This window comes from Rhipicephalus sanguineus, chromosome 1 (genome assembly GCF_013339695.2).
Source record: "Rhipicephalus sanguineus isolate Rsan-2018 chromosome 1, BIME_Rsan_1.4, whole genome shotgun sequence".
Taxonomy (NCBI): domain Eukaryota; kingdom Metazoa; phylum Arthropoda; class Arachnida; order Ixodida; family Ixodidae; genus Rhipicephalus; species Rhipicephalus sanguineus.
Window position 1 is genome coordinate 176,425,306 of NC_051176.1, and position 15,273 is coordinate 176,440,578.

Below are 15,273 nucleotides of genomic sequence, written 5' to 3' on the forward strand. Positions count from 1 at the left end.
GGCTCGGCTAGATGCTATACGACTAGCTTTCAGGTATATTGCCAGGAAATCTTTATTATGCCAGCGCGTATCACGATGGCCCACTCTGCGAACTTCCACTCTTAGGGTAGACGTGACGGGAAAACTGCTGCCCGTATTCCTAATTCCATAAAGAGAAATCTTACGCCTTTTTCTTTTAATGGTGTTTCGTCTAACGTGATTCCAGCGGCTATTCCCTGTTCCATAATTAATGATATTCAGTTTGAGCGCCCCTTTTGCTTGACGTTGAAGTACGCTTTTTGGGTAGTTTCTTCGTTCACGGCTATGCGCAATGAAGTACGTGAACGCCCAGACATTTTCGCATTGGGCGATCTTACTTTTTAGCCACGCCTGTTTTCATTAAATCTAGGATTAAGGAAAATATTGATACCAGGCGAATTATTTTCGTTTGAATGTAACTGGACCTCGGCGAAAGAAAAAAAGAAATACCAGCTCGGTTTCTCGAAAGTAAACGTTGTTGTTCAAGAGGAATTCGTCCCGATCTCACTAGCACGCTTCGTGAGCCTCCGCGGCATGGCGCTTCTCTCACTCGCGCCCCGCGCAGAGTAGCCCTTTCGAGCCTGTTCATAGTCTTGATGTTCTTGAGACCTGGCGCTACGTCACTTTGATACCGTTCGCATTCTCCCCAATACACGGATACAGTGCCAGCATGAAGTATAGTCTATTTCATAACAGGGGCGTACTTCTGTCCATATTTCGCGGAACAGAGAATTAGGCATTCTGTCTGTATGTCTTTTGCTGTTGTTGTTGTTTATTTAAAAGCTGGTTTTTCGTCAATAAAAAAAAAAGGTTTATAATAACTAACACTAACAATGAGTCGTTCTAGTCAAAAGCAAAGCGCAAAGAAAGCACGAAGATGAGACGGCCGCACAAAGTAATTAATGACATGAAATTTGAAGAGCTTAGGGTCAACTATGCATCAACATCAATCTATCTTATAGGTCCTGTCGTCGGGAGAGGAAAATTATTTTGTGCAAGCTGCTCTCGAGGGAAGCGGCGAAATAAAACCTACTATCAAATGCACTCCAATAAACGAGGACTCTTCTTTTTATTTTTCACTTTTTCGATCACTCTGCAGAACCAACTCGCATGTTTAATCAATGCGTCGTTCTACGAAAGCCTTCGCGCGCGGCTATTTTCGGCTCCTAGCTGACATTTCCTTGATTAATGCTCTTGACGCCCAAAGAAATTTCCGTGGCCTTACTTCTATGCAAACCGTTCGAAGCGCTCCCAGCAGTTTTAAAAAGGTAAGCAAACGAGAGTTGCTGTTCCTCGAGGTGAGATCATTGTGTCTGTAACGCGCTACACAGGGCGTTTCAAGAAATGCATAGGAAAATACTCAAACATAAGGAAAATACGACAGTTGCTCGCTGCATCCATAACTACTTTTTCTCTGGCGGGAGACATTTTAAGATGACTAGAGACGTCAATTACGGCAGTAATTAAATAAATCATGCTAATTAACTTTTTAACTAGTGGAGGCAGGCAGTCGGGCCAAATGAGAAAATTGGAGCGCTTGCTTCGAAGATCCCATTGCAGCTCCGTGATTTCCGAAAAAGCAGCCACTGGTAGTTTAAGAAGAGCGATCAAATCTGACCAATTTCGCCGGCGGAACCGACACCAAAACGCGGAAGGGCGCAACTGCTTCCGAGACGTCCAGTATAAGCCAGCGTCGATGTGCCATCCATCGATCGACTTCGCTTCGTGGGTGTGCGAGCTGTGCTTGTGATTAGAGCGTGCATGGCGCACGTACGGTAGCGAATGCAGGAGAAGTGACACCACTGCGATCGTTGTCGTGAACAGTGACGTCATTCTGGTTGTCTGCTAGTTGCGCTCTTCGGCGCTTCTGTTTCGGTTTCGCCGGTGAACTCGGTCGAATTTCATTACTCCGCAATAATTGCCAGTGACCGACTTTTGGAACTCTCAAAGTTGCAATGGGGTCTTCGTAGCTAGGACTGCAATTCTCCCACTTGACCTGACCCACCTGTCTTAATTAATTAAAAAGAAAATTATTTCAATTTTTTTAATAACCGCCTTAACCGATGTCTAGTCATATTACGTTCTCTGCCGCTACAGAAAAAGGAATTATGAAGGCAGCGAACAAGTAATCCCTTATTTTTTAGGATCTTCGGACACAGTTATTGAAACACCATTTTGCCAGTGCATCAAGACGGCGTTTCTTTCTGTGGAGGTTAAATGCAAAGCATTGCACACCGCGTCGCATGTCGGGGGCAGTGTTATGCTTCCTGTCAGGCTTGTCCGTCATCTTTTCGCGCTGTAAGACGTCCCATCATAAGTCGAAACCAACTGGCGAACCTGCAAGACGTTACAGTGTCCAACCATCATGCTGATTCAGTGGCCATAGCGCATTCTCATTGAGCACTAGACCTCGGGTTAAATCACCGGTTCTTTTCGTGCCAAAGCCGGCTGCCCCTTTTGAGACGTGCGGCGCGTTAGCAACGCGCCAATTTCTCGCGTTATTTGCTGGTGACAGCTTGCACTTTAAAACGGTACCTTGTACTGCTCCATCTCCGGCATCGGTCCACGTTCCTCCGTACTTTCTTCGCAGAAGCTAAAGCCAGGTAAACACTGCCGACTTTGTATGATATTTATGATTAACTCAGGTGGAGCGAGCACCTGGGAACAGGATTCATCGTCTTATACATAGAGTGTAAATGTTCTTGTCGTTTTAACACCCGCCATACGACATAGTCATGAGTATAATACATGTAGTTGCGTAACACGTAGTCACTGACGACGTGAATAGCGTTTATACAGCTTGCGCTCGTCCAGTATTTATGCAGAACCTAACAATCGACATGTACAGACGCGTTCAGTGTTAAAGGGAACACTTGCGTGCAGTGAATGTTTTGATTTCGCTCTCTTGCAAAAACAAAGTGGCTTAGATTTGCATAAAACTGCTGGTGGTTGACAGTTCTGCCTCTTTTTGACAGACTCGTGCAGTGCATGAACAATGTTTCCTTATCCACTTGCTGTTAGAGGGCCAGCAAAATGAAAGGTGGTCTAGGAACGTTCCCTTTAACAGTGGACGGCACTGTACGTCAGCTCGCGTCGACTGGCTTGAGTAGAAGTCATGCCGTCGGCGTCACACGTTCGTCGTCCACGTCGTCTTGCTGCTGTCCTCTCGTGCAATGCTCGCGTCATACATGTAGCCATTCTTCCACCTTAGTTTATTTACCAGGTAACGCTTTGCGTAATTTCAAGTCATGCTGCGTCGACAGATATCAGCAAAATGCGGCGTATAACACTAGTAGACACAGTGTGTGGTACTTAGTTAATTGTTATTGTTGCTGTTAATAGGGAATATTCACATTGTCTAAGTGAGCATCACATCACGAGTAAAACCTAAGAGCGACCTCTCAACCATGGAGCGTAAATTTTGATCAGAGCAATGAATAGCACAACTGATCGATGATTATTTATTCAATTACGGAAATAAATAATTCATGGTCAACCATATTACCAATGGTCCTATTTGTTAGGGCTTTAATGCGTACACAGAAGCCACAGGCGAAAATAAAAGTCTCCGCACAGTCCTGTTTTTTTTTTTGTTTTTTTTTTTTATGTGTGTGTCTCCGTCCTTGGAGTTGTTTATTACCAGTAATAAAGACAAGAAAAATAGCCTGAAGGTGCCCCGTATTGCAACCTTAACTAAGCGAAACCCACTGAGAGCTCCACCCCCTAACCTGCTGTAAGGGAGAAACTGCATAAACGATCGCATCTGCATCGAGAAGTGCTGTTCGCCTGTGGATGTATCACTCGTGTAGCGGCCTTTACTGCCATACATATACGATAGCTTTGTTTTCATTCCATGAATGTTTACTCATTCTGGAACCATGCATATTTTCACGCGCGGATTTGACTGTGGTTAAAGAGTAGTAATTACACAGCTCAACATTAAGTGCGTGTGTCCACGCAATTTAACCCTCCCCATATCCTATACCGCTTGTAAGGCACGGTTTCGCTGCAAAAACGCCGAGAGATTTCTACCGTTGCGTGCACTGCGCGTGGCCCTCCACTAGCTAGGTAGCTTGGAGGGCTGCTTTTAATAATTAATAAAACTGAGACCCAGGGCCAGCGTGCAAAGCAAGGCGCAGCCACGCGACCCGCAGTGTCACCTACGGCGTCGATGCATTTTTCATACCGAGAAACCTGGCTGGCACGCTCCTGCGCGCGTTTCCGCCGTCGCGATCGTCGCGCTCGTATACATAGCAAGCAACAGCGCACGCGATAGGAAAAAGCAAGGAAAGCGCAGACCGCGTTATGCGAGAGTATGGATCTGCGGCTCGGCAGCGTTATGCTCCCATGCGCTTTCTCTATAATGCTGCAAATGGTCCGTCCGTTTCCTTCCCGGCCCCCGCTCACGCGGAACGCCGTGCCACACATCTTCGGCCGACGGCCGCGGCGTTTTGCCAGCGAGCCTCTAGCCGGCTTTTTCTCTTCCTTTTCCCGACCGTCGTCTTTTTGTTGTCGTTACTGTTCTTCGCTTTCATGACGTTCTTCTCCCTTTTCAGATGTTTTTTCAATACTTTATCGGCGCGCTTCTTTTCGCTCTTTTCGGGCTATCTCAGCCGTCAAAATCTGCGCTGCCCCACCGCCAGCTGCTGCCCCTCGCCCGCCCTTGGCGAGAATAATCCCCTACTGCCGCAAAGAAAGAATCCGAAGATTTTCGGCAAATTGAGAGAAGGATAAGAAAACAATAAAACCTCTCCTCTCGAGGTGCGCCAGTGCCGGAGATGAAATGTTAATGAGACACACGAAGAAGAGCGAAAATGTGGACCGTGTGAGCCTCACACATACACCAAAGGTCCCCCCTTTTCTCCGTCCTTCTGAAGCTGCCGTCACTGACGTTCGATCGACGGCCTTTAGACCCAACCTCCCACCAATGCTACCTTACCTCAGGTGACCGAGCACTTTTATTTTTACACTTTTTTGCCGTTTCTTCTATTTTATTTCACTACACAGCCCCATCAGAGGAGGACGCTCGCGGGTGCCCTTTATTAGTTTACCCAAAGCGGAAATTTCAATATCGGCGCGAATGCGCACGACGCATTAATAGGGGCGGCTTCTGCTTTCTTAGCCATTTAGCCAAGCAATCTGCTGTACGTGGATGCATATATAATGGCACGCCCACATGGCGCACACGCACACGGGACGTTTTAGAAGATACTCTTCCCCGCACACAGACACGTGAGGAAAAGATTGGCCAAAGCGCTGACTCGCAACGCATTGCTGCTGGTACCGCCATTTCCTTAATACGAATGTACGGTCATTTCGGTCGTGACTCCGCTGCCATCGCTTGGCTCTTAACTGTGAACATATGTGTTAACTGTGTACGAGCATACATATGGCAAAAAGCGCAAAACAGGGATTTTCTCAAACTGCATTGAAATGCTTGCAAAAGGAGGCGTTGAAGAATTTCTTGACGTGTGTTGGAATCATGTCAAAACATCAAAAAATTGGGGGACCCTTAAGCTTCGCCTTTAATAGTTGAACGCGATAGCGAAATCCGGCCCCTAGTGCGCACTTCAACCACTAAGTGCATACTTATTAATGTGTGTTGTCACACACACACACGCACACAGACACACACACACACATACACGCGCGCGCGCGACGTATCTATAGTAATGGTACAGGTTTTCGATCTAAAGCACTTCCCAGTGGTAGAACGGCGGAACCATATAGGCCCTGCTGTAGTCGAGACATGTTTTTCACAATGGCTCATAGATAGCTGTACATTACCTAATGTTTGCTGTTTGCTTGAAATGTTTTCCACTAGATGGATATAGTTGTCCATTTTTGGAGCTGTTAGTAAGTTTGTGTGTGTGTTTTTAGCGGCGATGAGTGCACTATCCCGGCTTTTTCGAAGCATGGCGTCGCGCAAAAAACGTATACATAATATGCCTCGCCATTGCGCCTACAAATCACCGAATGGGCTCATTTTCGTCGTGACACCTGCCGAACAAAATAAAGAATCCCTCAAGGCTGTGCTTAGTTTGCAAGGCACACGGCAAGAAGTCCGAGAGCCGATGGGAGTGCGAAAGATGTGAAGTTGGTCTTCACATGCCTGTGTACTTTAAAGTTTTTCACACACGAAAATCGCAGTAACAGTTGATGCAGTTAAGCGTCGCCTTTCGCGATTGTGCGCTTCTGCCATGGAACATTGAGTTAAGAAGACTCCTTCCACTACATGGCATTTATGTAGTGTCTTTTTCCGAAGCAGTTGCAAATAACATCGTGGCATTGTGGTAGGACACCTGCTTGCCACGGAAACGGCCCGGGTTCGATCCTGAATGGGACCGAACGTTTTTATTGTTTCTTTTATTTGCATCTTTCTCGATTTTTCGGTCACAGACGATTTTTCGCTACAGCCAACGACGCTGTCACCGACGCCGACGCCGGAATTTCTGCGAAACGAGCTCTCTCACGCTATCGCGTTAAAAGCCTGGGGACACAGTGACTGCGCCCCTCAGGTACGGCCATGCCTCCGCTCCGATTACTTCCGCGATCCCTTTTTCGCCACGCGCTCCTCCCCGCCTTCACTGTCACGTGCTCTTCCTTATGACTTCGATACGATCGCTTGCTTCCCTCGCGGCCTCTCACATAATCTCGCCGATCTCACAGAAGGTCCGTGTACGCTTGCGCGTAAAACCATAAGACGCTCATGCAAGCCGCAATACCCCGGCATTGCCATTCTGCCATCCTGATACTGTGCGACTTAGTGCGGCATGTGCGTAAACTTTGTTTATGCGGACGGCGCGCAAGTAGCATCGCCATTTAAGTAAATTTATGCAGGCAGGAATGTATGCCCACCTTGCCACAGCACAATGTGTGAGCTTAAGATAGCAAGAGCCCGTCACCAACTTAGCTTTCTCGAGAGCTTCGAAGCAAGTGAAATGTATTGAACACGAAGCGGAACAGGCATCTTAACTATATGAAAGTCCATTCTTTTTCTTCGTAACCTTGAGTCTATGTTCAAGTACAGCCGCGTACGCGCTGTCCACAGCCAATTTCCTCTGCGGCGAACGTTTCCGAAGGAAACCACTTTCCTGTCCGCAATGAATAGGAAACTCGCCACCTCTTCCTGTACACGAGATTGAATTTTTTTTCCTTATCCATTAAATCTAACTCCATTACCGAAAAAGCATCGAGTAATGTAAGCGGAAGTGTTTGTGCAATGACAGTTATATTGAGGACACCAATATTTGCGCGAAGGATGTTTCACTCAGAAATGAATGGATGCATGAATGACGCCTCGGCTGTAGACGAGTTCGGCATGAGCAATGCGCTACGATATGGCGGCCACACATGCCATACACGGCATCCGCGAGACGCCGAATTAAATAAGAAAATGAAAGTCTGTCGAACACAAACATTTTCTGCGCGTTACTCTGGTGCGTGAACGTGAGGCCTCATTTACTCCCACAGAAAACGGCGCTGCTATCGTGCGTGCCGGCGGGAAATTGGCGGAGTGCGTTCCTATGCGGGGCCTATATTTGCCTACTTCCGGATAGGGAATAACGATTTTCGTCGGCAGCAATATAGCGCAATTTATACATACATAATATATATATATATATATATATATATATATATATATATATATATATATATATATATATATATATATATATATATATATATATATATATATATATATAAACATGACGTCATTAAGTACTTTTCCGTGGGCGTACATACCTTCGAACTACCTTCATTCAGTGTGTTGCTCTGTAAGTGAGGTTTCGTTGCAATAGGTGTGCTTACGTGGAGAAGCCGACTTTAGTATTTGTCATTGGTCCACAGGCAATGCATACATTATTGGAATTCAATGCGTTCGCGCAGCAGTATTCAAACGCGAGCTAATTCAAGCGCTCGGCTTTGTTTAACACGCCTGCGAAACATAAGGTAAAAGAACTGATATCGCCTGGGAACGAACCTAGGAGTTTGCGGGAACGATACCTTCATGTTATGGGGTATATGATGCGAGCGCGCGCTATATCTGACGCGTGGCCAAGAATAACGTAATAATAATAATAATAATAATAATAATAATAATAATAATACTAATAATAATAATAATAATAATAATAATAATAATAATAATAATAATAATAATATCTGTGGTTTAACGTACCAAAATTACGATATGATTATGAGAGACGCCGTAGTGGAGGGCTCCGGGAATTTCGACCACCTGGGGTTCTTTAACGTGCACCTAAATCTAAGTACACGGGCCTCAAACATTTTCGCCTCCATCTAAAATGCAGCCGCCGCGGCCGGGATTCGATCCCGCGCCCTTCGGGTCAGCAGTCGAGCGCCATAACCACTAGACCACCGTGGTCTAGTGGTTAACAACGTGTTGCTGGTGTCATGTGTGGCATGCTGATAAAAATGATTTCAGTTAATATTATTGATATAACTGTAATGCCTTGTGCGACGCACGGAGTATCGAAGAACGAGCGTCGAGCTTGTTGTGTAGCGCTGGAACTAGCTTGGGGCGCGACTGTCATAGCCGAAAATCGCAATCATTCGCAGCCGAACAGCTTAGACAGTCAGTCCACTGCAACGGCCAGTACCCCGCTTGCTCCGCTTGGAGCACTGCTTGTTGGGCTGGTTGGCTATTGAACGAGGCGTGCCAGTTACCACATATATGCAACACACCAACACACCAAGCCGACAGGACGAGTGCCTCGTTCGCTTCCCTTCGTCAGCGTAAGTGTTCATTCTCGCCCCTTGTTTAATTGCTTGGGTAAGCTATTTAATGCTGGCCCCGCAGCAAGACATATTGACATACTGACATACTGAGGTAGCAGCAAGACATACTGACAAGATTGCATTACGAAATAGTTGCATATGCTATTCTTTAAGAGGTGATCGTTGTAAGATTACTCACAAAATTACCTGGGTGCGATAGTTGTCGCCTACCTGCCAGTGTTATATATATGCCAGTGACATTATACAAGAAAAACACATGCACGTTTTCACACAACACATTTTTTTTTACCCTTCTAGCTTTGAGCCGCGTTCAGAATAAAGATAATTCTTCTTTTGACTTTATTAAGGTTGCGGTTTTTCATCCACTTGTTTTATTAATAGATGTTGGGCTCATATAAATAAATCTAGATCTTTTCATTTTAAAGCCGTTCTATGAAACATACGTCTGAATTATAGACAAAACAAAAACGGTTGTGAAGTACTGCGTACATTCGCAACAAATTGCTCTTTCTTATGTGCTCAGTTTTCTGGAAAACAATATCAATGCGCATTTTGAATAACATTGCTATGGGCCTTTATTTATTTATTTTGATGTGATCGGGCCTCACCCACAAAAAGACTGTTAGCAGCGCTTGGCGCAGGCCTGGCAGCAATATTTGGGAAGTTTGGGGATTGTTTCAGATTATTCTGTTAAGATTAAGCGAACGACGCGACCAGTGAAGTTTATTCGAGAGCTTACGCGAGCATCAGCGATAACGCTGGAAGGTTCGATCCCTGATCAATAAAGGAGGATGCGTTCCGCCGATGATCAGATTACCGACGGCGGTCGACTTTGATCGTCGTATCACGGTGTGTTGCTTGTTCTTTGACTTTTTATTTTCTGGGTTCGTCCAACAAAGAGTTTCGTCTTTAGCAGCCCGACTGCCGCCTCCTTGATCGCCATGAACACGTCACAATATTCTCGAGGCATACAGAACTCAGGCCTGTTAAATCTGCATACTACAGGATAAGTTAATGAATTACAGCGAAAAGTTGAAAATCGCCTTATAGGTACTTATCATTTCATCTGAATCTGCACTGACAGGCTATTCTATCAAAGATGAACTGTTATCAACAACTCAGCCATTGGGCACGTTGGACTCCTTGTAGGCTAGGCTCAATTGTTGAGTGGCTGCAAGCTCTGCCTCTTATTCCATCAGTGACGGCTGTGATGATGATGATCGTTGGGTGTTGTTGGCGCAAGGCTTTGTGTCCATGCAAACGTCTTGTCTCCTTCGTGCTGAAGCTTTCATTCTGTAGAAAATCGCGGACTGAAATTTTTCAGCCGTCCTAACTTCACGAAGTGAAGAAACTCATTGTGCTATTGTATGTAGGTGTCGTTGAAATATTTGAAATAAGGACTTCACCACTCTTAAACTAGTTGTTTAATGAATGTTGATCAGCAATACGGTTGTTGTAGAGCAAGCCTGCTCGTTTGACATCTATAAACTCTACACTTCTGCAAGGGTGTCCCTTCTGCCATTACTAGTCGTTCGTTTGCGCGACCAATGTAGAGTGAGTACTAAAGCTCGATGCCACAGGGCAGTCACCTATGGCGTACTCTTGTTGCTGTCGAAGAATCCTAAGCAGATATAATCAGCAACTTGTATGATAGTCTCAATTAATCGTCAAACTGCCAGATACGCTGAAAGACATATATAGGGAAGGTATACTAACTGCCAAGAACAAATACGGTTTGAGGGAGACGGTACCCACGTAATAATCGTTTAATCTTGTCACACAGGGATCATGTTAAGTCAAATTTGGTTTGACGCACCTCGTTGCACGCTGTGTACATATTTGGTATCTACTGCAGTTATTAAGGCGAAAGCATTAATGCCCCCTCAAACGCTAAAATTGACCATCGGCGCTCCGCGGCGTCGGCGTCAACGCGAGTGGTGCAAAAAATCATAATCACGTGATGACGTGACCATATTACGTCACCATGACGTCGCAAATACCACGATTTGTGACGTCACACTGACGTCACGTGATGACGTCATCACATGACATCATCGCTTGGTCAAAGGCGGGCCGATCACGGAGACAGTGCAAGACCAGGTGAGGTGCAGAGAGCTTGCAATGGCTCCGATCTTGGGGGCAGTGCAAAACTACGTTAGGTGCACAAATCTTTCGAAGGGGGGCGGGGTAAGAACAATACATTGACTGCGAAGAAAAAGAAGATGGCTTTCGCCTTCGAGTCATCTTAGGCGAGTGCACAAGGGACCCTGTGAGTTTTTTTCTTAAATTTCGGTTGACAGTAAAGTCATTAACATGCTCCTAAGTACGCTACTTCCACACCGGGGTAACCGGAATGTTGGCCCGATAGGACGCGCTGACACTCCACTGGGAAGAAAATGTGGTTAAACAAATACAGGGAAATGCTAAACAGCAACGAACGTGAGCTCACAACAGTCACTGTACACATACACGCCACTTGCAGTTCGATGTTATTTTCTACCAGAGCCCTATTTCTAATGATAAAGAAGTCTTGCGCAGTAACTACGGCTGCCCTTTCACGAGCTGCAGAGGATATGATCTAAGTTCTGCAATAGAGTAACAGTGGGTGTTTGACCAGTACTTTCGCTTTGCAGCGCACATAATAATAATAATAATAATAATAATAATAATAATAATAATAATAATAATAATAATAATAATAATAATAATAATAATAATAATAATAATAATAATTGTGCTTAGCAGCTGAAAAACTTGCCTGCTGACCTACCATGTTGAGTTAGTCGGTGGTTGGTTGTACAGTTTCTTTGGCTTTCACGTGGTGACGCTGTTTCAACTTTCGAGCCTTGTTGCCACACATACGTCCGCTATTAATAGCCTGGACCAGAGACTGCTGCGAATGAGTCCAAATATCATGAACAGCGCTTATGCACGCGAAAGAAAAGCTATTACTAACACAGGTTCTTCTGTTACGTCACTAACAGCATGCACCGTTACGAAATTGTACAGAAGTAGCAGCAATTACTGATGGCGCAGGGAAACACCGCTGCGACGTTTCGTAATACGCGACCACACAGTCGTGTCAGAGTGAGAAAGGATAGTCTGGAAAGTCCCGCAAGCCCGGCACGCACTTGTAAGCCGACGGGGGTTAGGGCCTCAATACACTAAGCGACTTTTGAGAAGTAGAATAAATAACTGTTTATCTTCGAGCTGGCCTTATTAAAAGCTTTGCGTGACCAATGTAATCAAACGGGAACATCATTATCGCGCAGCATTCGTACGCTGTTAGCACAAACATCCTGGCGTGACAACGCGTTATAAAACGGTCAACATAAGAATAGCGTGTTTTATTATTTGGCGGCATACGCTGCTCAGAGCTTGACGAGTAGCGAGCCTCTTATAAGTTACATAAACGTATAAAATAATAAGGAAGAAAGCCTCGTTTCCAGAGCTTCAGTAGTTAGGAAATATATTGTAAAATACTTCCTAAAACGGACAAAAGAGACATCAGGAGACAAGCATGCATGCTGGTATTTTCACCCTGACTGTGGCAAACGCTGACATGCGAAAAGACATGCTTCGAAAATCTGGCTAAAATCACGGCTGTTTCACCCACGCCTGAAGTTATACTAAATTCATAAACTTCAGACAAATAAGCCCATTTAATAAAGCTAACATTCCGTATTCGCTCCGATTCCTCTGCACGAGAGGTAATCTTGTCAAGCCGCACCACCTGTTCATCAGCGATTTACGATACTATAGAAATCTTTTTTTTCTTCTTTTATGGGAGGTGACCTTGCGATCCGCTTTGCTGCCACCGGGGTTGTTCCTCTCTTTGCTTACTGGGCAGTCGTTTACTTGGCGAATTTCGGGTAAACCTTTCAGTTTACTCAAAACAGAACGTTTACACGAAAGTCGAACGTTTAGTCTGAGCATCGCTCTGCAACACCATGCCCCGCTGTACGCTTCAGAAGCGGAAAAGAGCTCGCATCGTGTTTATTGACCAAGAACAGAACGCACTTCCCAAGTAGTGTCTGCGGCTAGTGCGTTAGCGCGCTGCCTCGTCACTTCACTAATCGACCCTGCGCCTCTATACTGCCGATGTCTGAACTTATATTTGAGCTGACCTTATTTGTTTACCAACCAACAGACTATTACTGCAAAATTCGGAGAGGCAGTGGAAGAGGCTTCATATTTCGAGCTTCATTTCTTTCACCGTTGCCTCGTGTTCTTATCCGCTTCCACTTTTATTTCTGCAATATAGAGTGCTACTGTATCACAGGACAAGCTTAAGGGATGCTGCACCACAGCTCTGGACGGGCGCTCCCATTGTAGGTTTTTCTTCGGACCGGTGGATGGCAAGAAGCGCAATAAAGCGCACACGGCACTGGTGGAAGGATAAGTCCCGTCGACGCTGCACAATGATTCCCTTCCGACAGAGGCCGCTCGTACAAACGGTCGAGCTTTTCTCATTTTTTTTCCACACTAGGGTAGCAAACCATCTGGTTAACCTTCTTGCCTTTCGTCTCTTTCTGTCGTACTCACTGCGCCACAGTGACTCGGACAAAAGCCGTGAACAGCGCGCAGTGACGCCCGCATCAAGTCGCCAGACAACTCGCCCTGAAAGCTAAGATTAACCTGACGCTATCCGGTGTGGTCTTTTCAGTAAGAAAGGAAAGTAATTAAATGGTCGCGCTGCGAACAATGGTCCCTTCCAGGAGATGACTGCCCCAATCCGTGAGTTGTTTCTAAGCGAAGTGCCGCTGCATCGGCGGGAAAGGGGTTTTCAGATTTCGTTTCTGGGGAGCACGTCGTGACGGCACTGGACAGAAGCAAGAATTAGTCACCGCGGTCGTACCTCGTACGTTCACGCAACGCTGCGCTGTCCAGTTCACTTCGAGAAGCGAACAAGTGTAAAAACATAAATACCGGCCTGTCAGCCGCACGGCGCAGCCGCTGTCGCTTTGAATCAACACCCGCTTGGCCGATTCTTAATTAAAAATTGTCCTTTTCTCCCATAAGTGCTCAAGAAAGAAAAGGTGAATAATATCTGTAGCGATATTCCTTAGAAACGGGATCCTGAACCTTATTAGTGGTATTACGTGTGCGAACCGAGTGGCTGTCTTAAAAAAGGTCCAGCAAGAGCCTACAAATGTCGCCGTTTAAATGAAAGGTCTGCCGTTTACTTGTCAAGCAAGAAGTACAGGCATGTCCCAGCTTGCAGCTCGAGTTCTACACTAAGCCACCCCTGCCCTATATACACCTTACTCCAAAGTTCTTTAGCTCGAACAAGCATGCCGAGTTTTATTAACATCGTCCTTGCTTCTTGAAGTATCCGTTGTACGCCGGGAATATGACGATGCAATAACGCTTCTTTGCCAGCAAACCACTCTTCGTTCTTTTCCGACACCATAGCAGCAAGCATGTCATAGCAGCAAGCATGTCATAGCAGCAAGCATGTCAATAGATGTCATTCGCAAACGAAACGCAAACATGCTCACTAGATTAACTCTCTGCGGATATGCGACATTAAAGACAGATGCCAATCTACACATTTTTCATAGAGGGGCGGCTTGGTGACGTTTAAAGTATGTAGTTATTTTACCCGCTCGCCAATACAGGCTAAATGGCAGAGATAAAGAACTTCTGCGTACGTCTTCTTTTCACTATTTTTGTCTTTCTTCTGCGCTGAAATTCTCGTGTCACAGAAAACGATTAAAAAGAGACCAGATCCTATATGCTAACGATACATCAACGGAGAAGTATGCCGACGCTTGTTTGAACCCTTGAAATATCGACGTGAAACGGTTTCTCGGCAGCGGCTGCATAGCAGTCGCACAAACAGCTAGTGTTTTTGAGAGAGACAAATAATAATCTTTAATAAAAATCCCAGAGACGTTAGCCTGGTTTGTCACCAAGCTTGATACTCCAGGTGTCGGGTGATGACTATGGTATATGCAATGATCACATATACACACAAGTAGTACGTACAGTCACAAACGCACACGTATACACAAAAGAGTAATTCAAAAACTTTGGTTAAGTCGAGTGTTCCTCAAGAACACCAACAGTGTTTTTGTGTTGCGCATCTCACAACCGCTGTCTTGCCACGGGCCGAGAAGGTGCCGCAGCTCAAAGCTCGAGCCGCGTTGCAAATGAAGTGCTGAGAATTCGCATACAGTGCTTTGGCTTAACCTTCATCACAGACGTAGCCTTTGTCAAAATTAAAAAAAAAAAAACAAGCTCTCCTCTAGGTCGTGCGGTCAATTTTTATTTATCCATGACAAAAATACTGAGGCAATGTGTTGTTACAGCAGACATCAGCGCAATGCGTATTCATCCACGCATATCGCTCTACTGATCGTAACCGCTATTGCTTCCGTTTTCTACATGCGAAGTGTTGCATAATGCTAGAAAAAAAATTCGGCAGATCCCACGCGCTGTGGGAATCGGTTTCATGCGAAGCAGTCAGCGAGTACTTCTATGCCGTAT